Raw genomic sequence first — 19,105 nt, 5'->3', positions numbered from 1 at the left:
GCCGTTGGACAAAGGCTATGGCAGCAAATCCAAAAAGAAAAGCAGGCTGAAATCGGAGTGTTGGATTAATAAAAAAAATACAACGGAAAATATACACACACTACAACCAAAAACAATAAACGCACACAATCTAGTTTGTAGTCCTTGTAAAAAATAATTTGACACAATGGAAGACAAGCTAACTCTCGTTGGGGAAATAATCACTCTCTTTAAGGATCTAGTAAAGTTTCTTCAAAGTTATTTGTAAAGGTGCTGTATTTATTCATAAGGTACTAACATCTATAACGAGTGTTAACAAAAGAAAAAATTACATTTCAGATTGTTAAAAAAGACGCCGTAATGTATCTGAACGTATTTTCGGCGGCGGTTTTTCTTATGTCAAGTAAGTTTTGATTTTTTAGTTTCTGAAATATACTTTTATGTTAATTAGCTTAAGACCACACAGGGGTCATCCAAACATGACGTAACGCATATTCGGACGATTTTGCCCCCCCCCCCCACCCCCCACTATCGTTGCACTATGTCATGATAGCCAGATCCGACCCCCCCCACCCCTCTCCCACCCCTAAAATAAAAAAGAGACCGATGTACCAACTAAAATTTATTTTTATTATTCTTGGCATGCATGATCACAACATTCTGAACCCACCTACCCCTCCCCCCTCCTACCCCCCCCCCCCTTCCTAACACACACACCTAGTAATAAAAAAAATGCTTTCTTAAAGTGCAATTGTTTTTAACAATACTTTTTAAATCATATCTGTTCTAAAAAAATGTTTGTTTTTTTCCATCAAGGTGTGGCTGTTTCATCTGCAGCTGACGGTAAGGTCTATCATAAAGTTTTTGTCCTTAATATCTTGTATAACTCATGGTCTAGTTTACTTCAGGCGTAGATTGGTTTAGATATCCATAATAATTGACAACACATTGCGGTGTCTTATTGTTAGTACAGAAGTAGATAAAAAAAACATTGGAATTCAGGTGGAAAATAAACTTCTTATTTAAGTAATGAATTTGAGAAGAATTTTAACTTTTCCGGATCCCGGAATACAGATGTTTGGAGGAGATGAGGGTGTTTAGGTCGGACTTAAAGTTCAAAATCCAAAATTCGATTTAGATAATTCTCTCGGGCGAACAGACTCTTGTAAACACAAACAACTATTTTTTTTAATAGATGTATTGGAAATATCCACATTTTCTTCCAGCTACCCTATATCCTCCCGACCAACCCCCCGTGGTTGTTGTATACAACAAAATTGTGAAAGAAGGTGAGACGATACAACTTAACACAAACATGAGTTCTGTGGCTATCGAATGTACTGTTGTAGGTGGAAACCCAAGTGTGTCAAATATCACCATGGCATGTGGCAGTAATACATTTACAATTAACAAGTACAGTGAAGTGTTTAACCTCCCCTACACCAGCAGCGTTCATAGAATCCAATGTACTTGCTCTGCAAAACACGTTACTGGACTATACAAAAAAACAACTTCTTTCGTCTTTAGCACAGGTAAGACATTTAAGTTGAATTTATTTAATCTAAAGCTATTTAACATGAAGTTATTTTTATACTGAATTATTTTACAGGAAGTAATTGTATTTTAGGGTATTATAACTCAATTTATTTTACGTATGTAGTTAATTTAACTTAAACATATTTGAGCTTATGGGACTATGAGTTAGTGTTAGTTGTTTTAAATACATTAAAAAGCAAGAAGTGCTGTATTTTTTTACGGTGTACTCACTACCTTACACGTATAAGATTTTAAATAGTTTAAATACCAGGAAAACATTTATAAAACTGGACTGCTTACGACGAGGAATTTCTTTTACGGATTGAGTATGGTTTCTGAAAAAAAATATACAAATATAAGAAAATGGTATAGGCCTACCTAATATAAGAAAATGCCGGACCAATATAAAATATCGAACCAAATATAAGAAAATGTAAGATCAAATATAAAAAAAAATGTCAGACCAAATAGGAATTTTCAGACCTCACAAAGAAAAAAATTAAATCTATAGACAGACGACACACAGGTTGGCTGATAACTTACCTTAGCGGAAACAAAAAAGTAGCATCAATAGAAGACATAAATTAAAACTATTTATAATCCAGCCCGGCTGCATGTTTATTTAAAATATATTTGGCATATTTCCCTCTAATCTTAGGCCACACAGCAGTGCTCTGGAATTTCCTACTATTGACGTCACTGCTCCTGGGTAGGACAGTCTTGTCCTTGGCTTCAGACTAAACCAGCATTTACATGACAGTCTATCGCTTTTGTATCACCAGCATATAAAATACTTTAGATTTTTTGCTACTTTAAATCTGTTGTATATAAGCCTATCTATTGGTATGGGATACATATTGAACTCATTGTAATTTTTACGTTTTTCAAAAATGTATTACCATTTCCATTTTATATTCATATTATATATATATATATATATATATATATATATATATATATATATATATATATATATATATATATATATATATATATAGTTCCCGAATTCCGTGAGAAGGGCCTACCATTTATCTTCCATTTCGGCCCAACCTTCTCGTTTCCATTATGTAGAGGACAGTAGGTCAGTTTAAAAAAAAATTAAAATAGAGTACAATTTAAGATGTCCATTGATAAGAATGTAGTGTCAATATTGTTAAACATTAACAATACAATCACGAAACCAATGATACAAGCTTCAATAAACAATTAAACCAATACAGCTTGTTTATCAATTACTAAACTCGCATGTTACTGTTGTTCGCCTTTCTGTTGCCACTGTGTCGTTAGTGTTTGTTGCTGTGTCTTTACGATGTTTTGTCACTGTCTACGTATCGAGATGTTTGTCTCTGTGTCGTAATGTGTTACTGTAAATTAATTTGCATAATTAACCTAATAAAGTAAAAGAATAATAACTTGCCTAAAATTGATCTTAATGACTTCACCCACATTTTAATGTGGTATGTCTGAGGTGTTCTAGTGGCTTGTGCTTTGGTCAAACAAATATAAGGTCACTTTAGTATCTCGAGTTGCATTCTGTTAAGTAGAAATTATTTTGTCAATAGTTTTAATTTAATTTACAATAATTAAAAATACATTCATATAGAGAACGTATACCTTCATATTACTAATTTATCTTCTCGGTAACTTTAGTTATCCTTTTATATAACTTTGAATAGGGGTTGAGTATATATTTTTAATGGTTATATATGTTCAGCGTTCTTTTTTTCCCCAGTGTGGTTTATTCGTGGATATTTGCAAAGAACGCTATTGTCTGATAAACATACCTTTATATGATCCTTTATATGATTATATTTATCAAAATTCTCATAGAACTTTAATTTTTTTTTTTTAAACACACTTTTTATGCTCAGAGAAGAAAACAAAAGTTTTAATTATAGAGGGGAGGTAATTCTCAGCCACAGTAAAAAAAAAAAAAAGAACATGAATTTAGATTGTTGTCTTGCTTATGTTGCACCTTTCAGGAGTGACTTTTTTTAAATAACGATTTTAAAATATTGAAAAGTAAAACTTTCTATATTTTGAGAAAATATTGTAAATGAATACTAAAACAAATCGAAATGAAGATACTAAAGTTAATAATGTATAATGAAAATTCAATTATTGGAGCACCTTCAAAAATATAATCTCCTCATATTTATATGATCCCTTTTTTAATGTCCTTATTTGTTTCCTTTTCATTTGACGAGTTGACGAGAATCCTTCCGTAATGTTGTAGACATGGAATAAAAATGTGCTTTTTTTAGACTTAGGACCGTAAAAATAATAAAAAGTAAAAACTTAAGCCTAAAATTAATTCAGAAATTTAATATTTTTAGAATCAATGCTATAAAAGTTGCAGATCCAGATAACTTGAAAATAATTTGTTGAGTTTAAGGCTACATTTCTATTTATTTTCATCAAGCCTAAGTTATAACTTGATGTTTCACTTTCGAAAGACAAAAATTGATTTGCTGTACAGGAACTCCGTGATCGATTTCTGACAGCCCCACTTTATAGTTTTTTTGTTTACAAAGCTTTGCAGATCAAGTTTTTAAATAACAATTCAAATTTAAACCCCATGACCTAGTTTTTCTTTTTTTTAGCTTACAATGTGTACAATAAAGTTTTTGGCGGCCTATCGAATAGCAGGATGCCATTGTTTATGTCGCCATTACACGTGAAAACCAAATTGTTTTTGCTTTTTTTTTTGACATTTTTTTAGTTACCGAAAATATTAAAAACATCATTTACATCCAGTCTTTAGTAAAGTCCGAAAAAAAACAGACATGATTTTATAACCATATTAATTGTAACTACGCCATGCATGATTTTTAAATTAATTTATGGGCCTCTCAAATACCTTTGAGACTTTTCTCGCTGGCGTCCATTAACACCTATTTTAGGCCTCCATCCCACCCAACATGAATCGACAAACAACAATTATTGAAATTGCTTTTTTCAATAACAATTGATCTGTTTTCCACATTCAAAAATGAAAGTGGGAAAAGAATAATAATTAAAAATGCGATCAACAGTTAGCTCTAGCCGGTAGGTAACTTTTTTTATTGAGGAAACTTTAAAGTGATAGTGAATGATTAGATATTATGTTAAAAATACTTTAATCTTCTAAAAAAAATTGCAGTAAATACAATGTCTCGAATTAACACAACTGTTCAAAGTAATCGGTTTCGAATTTCATAACAATTGTTTTTTTTTACTTGTGCAGCAAATGGGTACGTTTGCATACACATATGGAGTAGTTATTGAAATGAAATATATGGTGGAATATTTTCATTAAATAATACTGCAGTAGCTTATAAGGGGAAAGTACTCTTCACAATTACATGTTTAAATGTTTCATTTGATTACCTCCCTTAGATTACTTTTTCCTATTCAGAATTAATTCTATGAAGTAGACTGTGCTGTACTGTGAATGGTAAATCAAGCGTGGACGGGATTCAGCATACAACACACCAACACCAATCGCAATGTTTCTTTTAAACAACTGCGATTTATTAAAAAAATCATTCAATAAACTTGGTGAACAGGTATCAACATACACATTTACCTTGCAAACATAATATAAATTGCAAAAAATCACTTTAATTACACGTTAACTAACATTTTAGAATCACAAAATATTTAATTTTACTAGTCATCAATATAATTTAATGTAAAAGAAATAAACCTTTAGTAATATATCACAACGCTAACCTAATGCTGTGTTGTTGTTGTTTTTTACTTTATGCAAGTCATCCACCAGCAGACGTACAAATATATCCGCCACAAACAAAAAAAAATTTTTTTAAAGCATAAATACAATTACAAAAACGTTTTTTTTTATTTATTTGTACAAGTATTTACTTATTTACGCACCCACATTACATAGATTTAATAGATTTGCTACCGGAATGTAAAATACTTTTACCACAATTTCACAAATCTAAATTCTGAATATTTCTACAATGTCCGTTAACTTCCTAAAACATATTCTTCTAACAGCTACATTCTTAAAGCTACATTCCTATATAAAAATATAAGCCCACTAATAATAAACACATAGGAATTTTTTTTAAATCTAAGATTAGCTACAATATTTCTACAATTTTCTTTTTACCTAAATTCACCAGTCTATCAAAATCTAAACAAAAGTTTATATTTTTATGTTAAACGTAAAAAAAAATGTATTTTTATACTGACAAAACATGAGAAAATAAAAAAATTTCTGTAGACAAAAGCTCTTTGATCCCTGTCCTATGTGTTGAAATAAATGTTGGCGTCGAGCGGGGATTTGCCTGAGCCTGCATCTGTATATCAAGTAGGACGGCACTGAAGATGGCACCAGGGCCCACACTGCGTCTCTCAACAACGCCGGTCGAGCACGCAGAAACCGGAAGTGGGCGATTCCGTTACGGTCGTCTGCGGGTGTGAAGACTGAAATAGACCTGCCGGCACGGAGAATTGCAGGGGTAAGTCCGCCTGTCCCGCTCCCCTGTAAAACCCCCCGGAAGAATCAGCGCGATTTCCGCAGTCATTACTAACGAAAACTCACCGATCCATTAACGAGTACAGCGGCATCTGAGGGGCTGGTGCCAGAGGTATTATGTCTGAAGGGCGAAGCCATTATTCTCACATTTGCGCATGCGCTAGCTCTAAAAAGAGGCTGTCCGCCATGATTGCCGTCATAACGAGGCCAGGCAGAAGATCCCTGCTCCATTGGTTCGCTTCATTACACAAACTCATTGGGGTTCGGACTGGGGCAGTCCCCTCCTGATCCCACTTATTTGGTTTGCAATAACGCGCGTCTCCCAATACTGTAGACCGTCTTCTCTTTCAGCCTTTCTTATTGCCGTTTTTTATTGTACTGTTTCGGGTATAGACTACATTACTGTAAAATTTAATACATTAAACCTAAATATAATTATGTTTAAGGACTTTATTCAAAGTTATTTTATTTTTCTGGATTTATACTTCTTCATATAACATTTTAATGTTAGAAAATTGTGAATTCGAAACGGAGGGTGCTTACAGTAGTTATTCGTGCTTCCGGCGATGGTTAGAATTAAGGTAATACGGACTAAGAATGATTTCATCTCGTCCTGGAGCTAGTCGCCATTTGCCTCAGCCCCTCGTCTGCTAACCATGGCCGGCGAAGCGGCATTAGATGGCAGATAGGATAGAAAGAATTTCCTAAGTCGGGGGGGGGGGGGAGAGATGTCGGGGTCCTTTGGCCGTCCGTGAAACTAGTTTTAACTTGGCCGTCCAGTTAATGAGTTTTACAGTGGAGTCTAGTGGGGGAAATTTTCTACTCTTTTAAACAGAATTCTTTTTAAATAAATATTCCCGCTCAAAGTAAAGTTGAGAATATTAAGGACATGTGCACCAAACATATTTACACATATTTAACACTTAGTGAGATCTGATGTTAAAATCAAACAAAATATTCCAATAAATCGCATAATTAAATATAACTGATTTACTAGTAAATTCAATGCCTGTATCCGTATTTTTCCCAAATACTAGTTAGAAATAACAATCAAATTAGTTATTTTAGTAATTTCATTTTTCTATCCACAAAAAAAATGTGAATCTTCTGGCCGTCTATCAGAGATCTGTGGCCGGCCATTGGGGACCAGCAGACGGCCAATTTAGACGCCGTCTGCTGTAAGGCAATGAGGGAGCTTTGATAAGGACTGTCAGCGAGCTCTGGTCATTGCTCATCTTCTGAACTTGTGACCTTCTGTAACCCCTCTCATTTGACCTTGCACATCAAAACAAAATCACATGATAGGAGAAACTCGGGACTTATCTGTTCTGTGTAAGGATCTTTCCTGGTTAAATGGGCTTCTGAAAATATAACAAATAAGTTGACGTAGACTTTTTTACTTTCTCGTATATACGTAGTATAGAGAAAGTATTGTAATCGTGCAAAAAAAAATCGAGATTTTTACAAATCTCGACGTTATACACCTCACTGATACGGAAAAACATAATTTTGCAATCTTGTCCGTATGTCTGTGTGTGTGTGTGTGTCTGTGTGTCTGTGTGTCTGTGTGTAAACACGATAACTTGAGTACCGTTACAGCTAGGTTGATGAAATTTCATATATAAGTATTATATCAAAATCGTAGATACGTATCAACTTTTGAGCGATTTCCGATAACCGGAAGTGGTACTTTTTCTACTTTGAATTTTTCAAAAGCCTATAACTTGAGTACTAATTAAGATAGACAAATGAAATTTCACATGTAAGTAAAAGATCTAATTCTCTACCTTCTGTCAAATTTTGAGTAATTTCCGTTGATCGGAAGTACTAATTTACGCTATTTCCGATTTCTCAAAAAACGCATGTAAATTTATAAAGTACTAATAATATTGCGCACTATTACGCGCATTTGGTTTTGGTGCTCGCTTGGTGCGCATTTTCTTTTCTACTAGATTTTATTCTATTTTTAAAAGTTTAAGTAAACAAAAATCATGTCTATATTCCGAGTTGACATCCCACGTAGTGTTATATTAGAATATTCGAGAAAGTTTAGGGGAGATCACTCCCGGTTTATTTTTTATTTTTGACGCAGTTTTTGTTTTAAATGTTTTATTTTTATAGTTAAAATGGGATAAAACAGCACATGACAAAATCTAGTTTTCACTTTTTATATCAAGTTTTGTTTTTAGAGTTCAAATTAAAAAATTAAACTAAAGGAAGTAGAGTGAACACAGTTCAAGACAAAAACTAGTTTTAACTGTTATATAAGTTTATATCAAAGTTGATGTTTTAGAAACGAAAGTATTAAAAAAAAACAATCCCTGTTATTGATTCTATTCCATACGGTGTATTTACTATAGGTACACTAAGCTAACTACATTTCTATTGAAGTTTAATTATACAATAAAATGTATCTGTGTTTTAAAGATGGCACTTATAAGTTTTTCTTGGAGCAGGTTTGTTTTGTAAGAAATAAATTAACAAACAGGACGTTTTAACAAAAGACACTGTGTTGACATTAAATTATTCTCAGCTAATATGAACGTTTTAAAAATAGTTATTTAACATACAATCTACTTAACCTAAAATGGATGTTTTAAATACCAAAATATCGTTATGGAAAAAGTAACTCATGCGCAAGTCAATTTTCTATTTGTACAAAACGTGTGTCCTGTCCTGCCGTTACTTTCCTTTTAAAGAGGTAGGCATGGGGAATCTTGTGAAGATTCTGATGAGTTGTCTGTCCCATATTTTAGTAATCTTCGGATGTTCGGCAGTTATTTTTTTTATAAAAAAGATCTTTTAAAATCATCTTTAGTGATATCTTAACTCATAATATGATCAAGTTTGAAATTATAATTTTTTTAATTTGTATTAGAAAATGCGAATAAAACTGACCAAAATGTTAGAAATAAAAGACATTGAATTCACCACCACAAATTTCTTGATAGTGTGTACGTGAATACAAGTCTTTAGAACTGAGATCTTCACAATTTTTATGAAAAAATAATCACAATATTTACGTATGTATCTCATAAAAAATAATTCAAACTAAATCATGTCAGTTCTTCTCTAATTGGAAATTTTAATTATCTATCATTAACATTACCCCAGCAAATAAAAGAGGAAGATGCATTTTTAAAAGCGGATGTTTTGCATAATTTTCAACCTCTCAATTTGTTGATCAAAAGATCTCCCATCAACTGAAAACTGAATTAATTGTTCTAATTTGAATGTTTTCAAACGTCATGATCTAGCTCAGGCAGTGGCACCAGGTTCAATACGATAACAAGAGTAATTTGGTTTTCTTGATGAGTAGACGTACCCTCATACCTCTATAGTTAACCTCTCAAAAGACGGTAGTTTAGCTTAGGGTTCAAATTATTGCTCAGATTAGTGGTTTTGATTATTTTGTAACTTCTTCTATGCTAGACTTAGAAAGTGGTTTTTGTGTAATGCTACACTGATAGAATGAAATACATTGTGGTATATATAGAGATGTTAAAGCTATGCAAACTTTGTCCATTAGTAAACCACGTGTTATCCTCTTTTCTAGATGTGGTTAAATAATATTTGCATGCATGTAAATTCATGGTTAACTAGCAATACACGGGCATATATATGGCTATCTATACTATACGTATAAAGATGACTGATCACACGTATACGTATATGTATGGCTAACTAACTATATGCCTTTATGTGAATGCTATATTATGCCTTACTCTACGCATTTAGGTGAATGTTATATAATGGCTAACTCTAAATTTAAGCGATTGCCTAATAATCGGTTTTACACATATCAAGGTACGGCTAACCAACTAGTTCCCTGAGATGTTCCAACATTCCCCCAGTGTTTCTTCCAGATTTTTTTCTCCGGGGGGGGGGAGGCACTTGATATTTTTGGGGGGCGGTCAACATTTTCCGGGGGGGGGGCGGACACCGGTTAAAATATATGTTTTCTATATAAATATAAATTCCATTTCGTTCGGGGGGGGGGGGGGCGGTAGACTTTCTTAGGATGGGGGGGGGGGTCCCGAAGATAAACCTGGAAGAAACTCTGCATCCACCCCACACATTCCCTGCATCGTGACCACCTGCGCTAGCTCTGGGTCAGGGTCACCTTGCTCCTGGATGTACCCAGTACACTGACCTGTGCGCTAATTTTTCTTTTAAAGCGACTCCCCCCAGCGGTCTTCGGCCCCAAGTCGGCTTCATCATCTCACTCATCAATTTAAATATCGTATTCATTAAACATCATCAGCGCTTCAATTAATATAAAAAACCACGTACAAGCTTAAATGGCAGATACATTTTTTTTGGACGATTCTGTCTTCTAGTCCTGGGTTTGCTAAGCTTTGAATTCACCCCCACCCCCTCTGTATTTTGCGGTGTTGTCTTTGATGTTTACGAAGCATGGAGAAATTTAATGTACAGCTTTCAATTGCCGGATTGGCTACTGGTCATTATGTTCGTTTGTCGGGCTAATACAATTTTGCAGTTAGCTGGATGGGAATATTCGGGTTAAAAGTAGCGGGTTTGGTTGGTAATCAAAGAGGTCAGGCTGACCCACAAGTGCAGAAATAACCGTATCAGAACCTCGTTACGTGATAAAAAAAAATTATTTTGAAATATTTGTAAATTATCGCTTGGTTTAATTCTACTCAGTCATTTACAATGGGATTTTTATGTTTGATTATAAACAAGATGAGTTTCTAGGGAACATCTCTTTGTGATTGTAATAATGTTGGTCTAAATATAACGCAAGGCGAATATATAGAGGGTAAGATAGGACAATGAATTTCTTTATGAAGGTAGAATTCTAAATGTACGTGTCTTTGTACGAATCTAACTAATGTAATGAGGGGGTAGCTTTGAAAGGATTTTAAATAGGGGCTAGCCCACACGTGACTGAATCAGGCTGGGTTTCTAAAAATAAAAACGAGATTTGAGAGTGACTGCCCTTTGGGTGAAAGTGACATTTTTTTTTTTTAATTGTGAGAGTGTGAACTGTGCTAAATTGGGAATGTTGAGAATTTGCTGGAATTACAGCACTTGCTAGTCGGGGGAGATCAGATCTTTCTAGCACCATTGTGAGGGAGGGGTGGGGGAAAAGATACGGGGGGGGGGGGAGATTTCTCAAGTATTGTGTCAGGAAATTCGATAAGTGAAAACTGTTGTCAAACTGCACACAGACGGAACGGGTACTACTCATCTTCCACGGTCACTCAAGCCCGGCTTAACTGGCATAAGAGATGCTCACACACGCGCCACGTGTGCGCGCGCATAATTTGAGCCAAAATGGCGTCGACGCGCGCGACACTCCGGCGCGTGGAGGTTAACCGCACCCATTTATCGCCATTAACGATGATGACGACGGCATCGCCTCCATCGCCCCCAACATCACTGATAACATTGCTTAACAAACGACAGTTATGGCCCCTATCATCCCCCCTCCCCCCTTCCATCCAAACGACCTCGATCCCCTAGAGGTTTTTCATGGAATTGAAATTGAATAACCGAATACAAACAGACATCCACTCTCATGCTTCCAGGAGACCCTCCTCCAATTTTTTTGAGGGGGGACAAGAGGGGTCTCTTTTATTATGTCTACAACCCCGTCTGTCTAGGTCGACCCGCCCCCCCCCTTTTCCAATCTATCCAACCCTCGTGTTTACCAACAACACTGCGCATGTCACAATGTCCGGAAACGCAAGTGTTGTGGAGTGTCGATGATTGTGGAGTGTCGATGATTGTGAAATGAAGACGAAGGCCAGATGAGACAAGTATGTGACAACATGCTCACTCCGCACGTGAGATATGCTTCAACAGCATGCAAGTATCTGTCCTCAGCATGAGGGCCGCACTGCGCATGCGCCTGAATTAATATCTCGTTTCGTAGCATTCCATAGGTGATATCAATTTTTCCTGAATTTGATTGCGTCGGTTTTTTTTTCCACTAACATCGTCGCACGCTTTATGCTTTAAAAATAAACCGAAGTAAAGAGGAAATACAAAAATAGACTATCCAGTTTAAAAATGTTTCACATAAATACTGCAACTTTATTCACAGACTTGAACCACCACAACAGCAACCACATCAAGCCAACTCTTTGATTGGTTGAGCCGTAACTATCACCAACACACATCCCAAGAATCCCAAGGTGTATGTGTTTACATTAGGATAGCGCAGCGCAGCACAGAATAACACACTAAAGATGTTAGTAAACCATCACCGTATTGGGATATAGCCCGAACAGCTATTAGCGCAAAGTCTCATGTTCGGATCCCAGGCGCGAGACCGTAGTATATCCCAAAGTTAATCAGCTCTAATGGGTACCTGACTCCTGGATATTGCATGGACCATATTATCACATAAATCGAAGTCTCAAAAATTATACCCTAGAGTCTGTGATTGAAAAGAAACCGCTTTCTAAAATAAAGTTTTGCGCTCAATATACCTATAGATAACACTTTTAATAAATTTTAATGCTGTCCGAATTGGAAAAAGTGTAGCTGAATAATTTTTCTGTGTATGATGTAAAGAAAATGTATGTATAGCTAATAAGAAATAAAAACATTAGAATAGAAGATAAATAATATTTTGGTAGGATGGGTGTTCTATAAAACGCAGAAATTATACCTTTGTAAGATAAAAATGAAAAAAATAAGCTTGTTTCTCTCTGTCTTTACTGACAGACTTTAATTAATTAAATTATCTTTAAGGCCTAATTTCTAGGTCGTATAGTGTCATTTATTTCAGTTATGTTGGCGTCGTTTTAGAACAATACACGAATTTAACCGATGCCGTGAAACATGAACTTAATGAAACTTAATTGAACATGGTGTAACTTGAGCAACAATCATGAATAATTAGTGGCACGTGGAGATACCGGCCATCTGATTGGTGGGTGTCAACCACGTGATACAGCTTCGATATCTTTAAGCTGAAAAAAATCTTCTTCACTAATAAAAAGTGGATGAAAATTTGTCATTGATTAGCTGAGCTAGTGATTATAATATCACTAACCAGCGGAGACCGACGGCGCGAGTTTAAGAACCGCTGACCCCGGAATCTTGGCTGGCGTTCTGGTTCACGAGCCAGATGGGGCGGCTACGCTCGGGGTGAGGGTGGCACCCTGACCTTCTGCGCCCGGGGTCGGGCGTGGGCAGCTGAGCATCATGGGAGAATCGAGCCATGCATACGTCATGAGCGGAGGGGGGCTCAGACACGGGGACTGCTGTCATCTGGCCAGATGAGTCTGTGACTGTCAGACTCGGGGTGCTGTCAGCTCGCCAAATGCTCTCTTTAATCAGTCAGTCGACAACAAAAAAATCAGTCGAGAATATGGTACTACGAACGCGCGTAGGAATATTTCGTATGAGATGTGGTAGCTTCGTTTCTTTTTTTTTTTGTTTTTTTTTTTTTACTGCTGGTATTTTGACAAATAATCATCAAATTGAATTGAAACCTTGGGAACTGAGAATTAACATAATTATTTAAAAGACCTAACTAATTCTTAATTACGTTAATTAATTATTTGTTACCAATACTGGTTAGCAGTTTATGCCACCCCCCCCCCTTCCCCACATACATCACAACTTGACCTTCGACCTACAGTGCTGCCGGTCGAATGAAGTACTAGACCTATGTGCTACTGATTCTACCCTTTTGATTTTGGAACTGTTGGCTGTTCTCTTAGCTTTCGCAGTGTTCGTGTTTTCATCAGTTGAACACCCAAATAAAAAAAAAATACCAGACGCTCTGTGGCTTTTTTTTTTCTTTATAAAACAGCAAATCATTTGAAAGCATAATATCTTGACCTATGCTGTTTGAGATAAAGGTGAAAATAAATGAATACATCTGGGCAAGACTGTACTAATTGATGGTTTAGTCCTTCTGTAGATCTTGTTGTTAACATTATGGTTTACGACCCGGGGTACAGAGTTTCTTCCAGGCATCTCTTCGGGGGGGGGGGGGATGCTCCCCCCCCCTCCCCCCGAAGAAAGTCTACCGCCCCCCCCCCCCCCCGAACGAAATGGAATTTATATAGAAAATATATACCTTTGACAGTGTCCGCTCCCCCCCCCCCCGGAAATTGTTGTCCCCCCCCCCCCCCCCCACGAAAATTTCAAGTGCACCCCCAGAGAAAAAAAGTCTAGAAGAAACACTGCTGGGGTAGGATCAGTGTTAGGGTTTTAATTGGGGTTTTAACTAGATTACGAGCCATGTATAAGTTGAGGATAGTTCTAAGAAACTGTTTACAATAATAGTTCTAAAATATAGTGATCGATTGACCTGTCGATGAGATCAAATGTTTTTTTTAAAAATTATTAAGTTTTTACACGGGGTACTAAGACCACCCCACATCCACTTCCACCCTAAACCCAACACTTCAAACAATATAATCTTTTCTCTGTACGTAAATAATAATTGTATATCAAAATATTTAAAACTTTTTTTTTTATTTTGCGTGTGCCAATAACAAATTTTATCTAATAAAAAAAAGATCATCACGTACGCAACATTTCTGAGCTAGCAAACTATATTAAAAGTTACACTCGGTAATTAAAAAATAAACTAAATTTTAAAAATGTAGTTTATACTAAAGAGTTAATTGTAGTATTTAAAAACTGTATCATACAATCACTTTAAAAAAAATTTTTTTATTTTTTTCTGTATTTATAAATACTTTTCTATTCTATATAAATGTATTATTTTCCTAGAAATGTATTCCCAAACCATAAATAGCTGATTCATCAGTATTGGAGCGATCAAGCGTAGTAGTGTCCCCTGGCAATTCTTGGATCTATACCAAACAATATGTGATCAAAAAGGTTACCAATTATCTCCCTGCTTTAACCTTTGTTTTCGTAAGGGACGTAACTCGACTGGATAACATCACCTTGGAGTATTTTTGACACTTCCAGTTGCATGCAGTGGGGTGGTGCAGCAGCCAAGTCAGGTCAGGGCGGAGCACGTGCAAATAAAAATACATGACCGGTGGGTGAGTGGTCAGTTAATTTAGTCGTGTGAGCGAGCCACGCGTGCGTGGGTTGGGAGATTAAAGATAGATAAATGGCGAGGGTTTATCGCGTAGTATGTCAAATTGTTGTTTTATTTTAGGTATGGCATGGAGACGCGTAAGTATACGCGTTCTTTGGAGATGTAATAAAAGTAGTGCGATGACACATACGGTAGTGACATGATAATAAAGGCTTGATGACACTAAAATTACCTGATAGTAACAGCGTTTGATGTAGACATATCGACACTTATACAAAAATTGACACATCAATATAGATACGATTGTATTAAAACACTTTAAATGACATAATAATGATGATAATTGACACCGATAAAGAAATGTCATGTGACAAGTAGCACACTGACAATAAACGTAGAGTCATGACACATTGGTAGTGAATCAAGAATTGGGACACGCCATATGACACATTCAATATGGACAAACTACTAGATCATACTTGTCGATTAGGCGTTAAGTGTTTGATAACAAAGTCATACAAATAACTTTATTTGTTCATTTTTGGTTCCAGTTTTTTATTGAGTCTGTGCGTGTCGGTGTGTTATTTTGAGGGTATGTGTGGTTAGTAACTGGGTATACTGGTCAGAGCTACTAATTACAATTAGGACTTCATCACTTCTTATAGTGCGTGCGTGTTAAATATTTGGTGTGTAAGGAAGCGGAATAACTTGAAAATACATTTTAATGAAATACTATATGGAAAACAAAGGCCAAAAATATCCAAGCACAACAAAATACTGCATGGACTGGATGGCCAAGCAACCAAATACCCTATAGACGATGGCCTCACAACCAAATACCCTATAGACTTGATGGTCAAACAACCAAATACCCTATAGACTTGATGGTCAAACAACCAAATACCCTATAGACTTGATGGTCAAACAACCAAATACCCTATAGACGATGGCCCCACAACCAAATACCCCATAGACTTGGTGGCCAAACAACGAAATACCCCATAAAATGATGATCAAACAACCAAATACCCTATTGCCATGATAGCCAAACAACCAAATAGGCCTACCCCATAGACATAATGGACAAAGAAGCAAATACCCCATAGACATGATGGACAAAGAACCAAATACCCCATAGGCATGATGGACAAAGAACCAAATACCCCATAGGCATGATGACCCAAATACTCCAAAACTAAATGGCCAAACAACAAAATACCCAAAGACTAGATGGCCAGCCAACAAAATACCGTATAAACTGCGGGGCAGACAAAGAGAATATCTTATAGAGCTGATGGCCAACAGATATTTAGTAAACAAGCTACATGGCCAACCATGGCCATACATGCCAGCCAACTTTGAGACTATCGTCATACACATCTGCCTCTAGCGTGATATCTAATAATAGATCTACCGGGAATACCCGGTAGCTTTTCCGGAAGTTGTACGCTATCGGGTAATTCCGCCGGGCACGGCCGATCTCTCTTTGTGAAGTCGGCTGACCAGCAGACGATTGGTATGCAGTGAAAATATATTGATCGGCCAGTGGTCAGCAAGGGGACCCTAGCCCTCATCCCCCGGCTAATCGTTTGAGCCTGTTGGTTAATTTAACCGCTTCCGGTTTGTTGAGGACAATCCCTCGTCGGTCCCAAGATTGGGGCTATTAACGTTGGGGAGGGGGGGCGGGGAGATGGTATAAGATACGCCAGAGGGTCCCATTGATCGTCGCAGACAGGATAAGAAATACATCAGTTATTTTCTAGCACCGATGTCGGGGGTGTTGGTTCCAAATGATTGGGGGGGGGGTGTTGGTTACAAATAGTGGGATGGGGGGAGGGGGTGTTGGTTCCAAATGGTGGGATGGGGGAGCATCAGATAAATAAATGTTGGCATTATTTGAAGTTTGAGTTGGCGTTGGTTCTATAAATACTACTGGCGCACGTTTTATAAAGAGTAAACAGTAAACATTTTAAAAAAAGCGCAGTGTAAGACGTCATCAGTTAAATGACATCATCAGTTGTATTTAATAAGCATTATATAAGTGATCGTCTGTGATTTGATCTTATAAAAGAGTTACCCAGAGGTTGCTTATTGGCACTATAAAAGAGTTTTTAAAACGGTACTGGTCTAATAAGACATACCAGCCTGGTGTAGTTAAATTGTTTATTTTAATAATGTAGTTAAGGTTTACTGCAGATAAAAAATGAATAAAACATAATTAGTTTTTAGTCATCGTGACAAACGACAACAGAGTGGGGATTATAGATCTTCTGTCTTTGTGTCATTCTTGTATGAAGGGATGATATGATCAGCTGTCTTCCCGATCTTTATACACAAGTGCTCTTTCCGTGATCTGGGTAGATGGTGTTTTATACAGGCTATAGCAGGTAGATAGAAGAGTTGGGTGGAAGCAGAAACGTAAGCAGGACCTTAATCAAGTACACATCAGAGCTGAGTGATTCTGTGATCGAGTCTTTTGGGCTGCTAATTGTTTGTTCCACTACCTAACAACAACGTTGTCTATGTCAAAAACAGATCCATCGACAACACCAGGAGCCCATAAAACAATGAGTGTGTCTAACACTTACACATGTACAAGCACAAACAAGAGGTAAAATAAGACTTATTTATAACCTAGACATGTATGTGTTGTAAGAACGTCTCACGCATACACAAAGACAACAGTTAGGATGTGCTAAGAAAAACAAATATTCCCGGGCCAAAACAGCTTTATTTTATACTTCGCCAAATCACCGTCACCCGTTAGCTAAATCCGACTTATATCTGAGCCAAGACTCACAGACGTACCCAGACACATTAGACGAAAAAAAAATGCCATGCTCGCATCTAGCCAATCTTTTCAGTCTGGAACAACACCAGCTAATCCCTCAGACAGCTCGTGATCCCAACCCTCGCTACATGCCATCTCTTTTAAGGCAATGCCAGATAAAAGTTGGCAGCACCGTATCTTTCATCTCTGTGGAGCTCTTCTCGAGGCTTTCAACAGATCCACGGACATGGGGAGCGAGGTGGGAAAGGGGATGGGGCGGTACAAATAATGGACTACGTGTGTTTTGGTGCCGGTGACCAGAGCTCTAGGTCTTGTCGTGTCTCTGCCAGAACTGAGAGATACAGATCTTTATGTGGCGTCTTAAGTAATGTGGCTCGTCCGTACAACACTGATACACAGATACACACATCGATAGAGCTCCGTCAACGAAGAGAGACTCGTCAACATGGCTCGTACATAGAACAAAGAGAGACAGATACACATGCCTTTGGGGCTAGTTCATTATAGAGATACACAACTTAAGTAAAGATATTAGTCCACATCTTAAGTAACGTTGCTCGCCCATAGACCAGGGATACTTCATTGAGGTCCGTCGCTAGTAGAGAGATGCTCATCTTCTGGCTGTTCGGATTGTCCACATCTTGAATAAAGAGGTTCGTCCAAATCTCAATAAGCCTTGTCCATATTAAGCAGATACGCGTCATAGGTAATAAGCCTCGTTCACATCTTTAGTAATGTAGCTTGTCCAATAGCTTTTGATAGACACGTTACGTAGTAATGTTATTTGTTGTTGCAGGCCTTTTAAAAACCTTGTTAACTTTAATGCAAAGAAAATAAAAACGACACACCAACTTGAAAGGTAAAACCGAACTGTCACATTATTGAGTGTATTAATAGATAATCTATATTTCCGTCAGCGTACAATGCAGGCAACTGTTAGTATAAAACTACTGCAGCTTGTTATATATTAACGCAGCTTAGAATATTACAGTTCCCATCTGAAACCTAATGATTACCCCTATCGAAGTCTTTGATCTGCAAAACAATCAATATTAAATCAAGCTTTGTCATTTTGCTATATTTTTCTACGATAAATACTAAATTCGATAATTTGTTTTAAAGTAATAACATAACGAAACGTAAGAAAAGTAGAACAAAAGGAAGATTTTTTAGTCTAATTCTTCCCTCCCAGCCTAAGTGTGTCAGAGAACCCCAGGGTTGCCGCCCTTAGGAACCCGCTTCTCTCCCCTGGCTGAAATAGAACTCAGTCGTCACGCAAGGCCCCCATTCTTCACAGCAAGACGTG

The 19,105-nt window shown here is 36.8% G+C and overlaps 1 long non-coding RNA gene across 1 annotated transcript; it reads left to right on the top strand.

The window, feature by feature from the left end:
* The first annotated feature begins 324 nt into the window (after positions 1-324).
* LOC131927642 (uncharacterized) lies at positions 325-2,431 on the top strand. The gene is made up of 4 exons (XR_009383669.1): positions 325-382; positions 796-822; positions 1,206-1,511; positions 2,174-2,431. It is a non-coding gene; the product is annotated as an uncharacterized LOC131927642 (long non-coding RNA).
* The last annotated feature ends 16,674 nt before the right edge of the window (positions 2,432-19,105 follow it).

This window comes from Physella acuta, unplaced genomic scaffold (assembly GCF_028476545.2).
Source record: "Physella acuta isolate Inbredline_101_S28 unplaced genomic scaffold, ASM2847654v3 ptg001425l, whole genome shotgun sequence".
Taxonomy (NCBI): domain Eukaryota; kingdom Metazoa; phylum Mollusca; class Gastropoda; family Physidae; genus Physella; species Physella acuta.
This window is presented reverse-complemented; position numbering and strand designations above follow the sequence as displayed.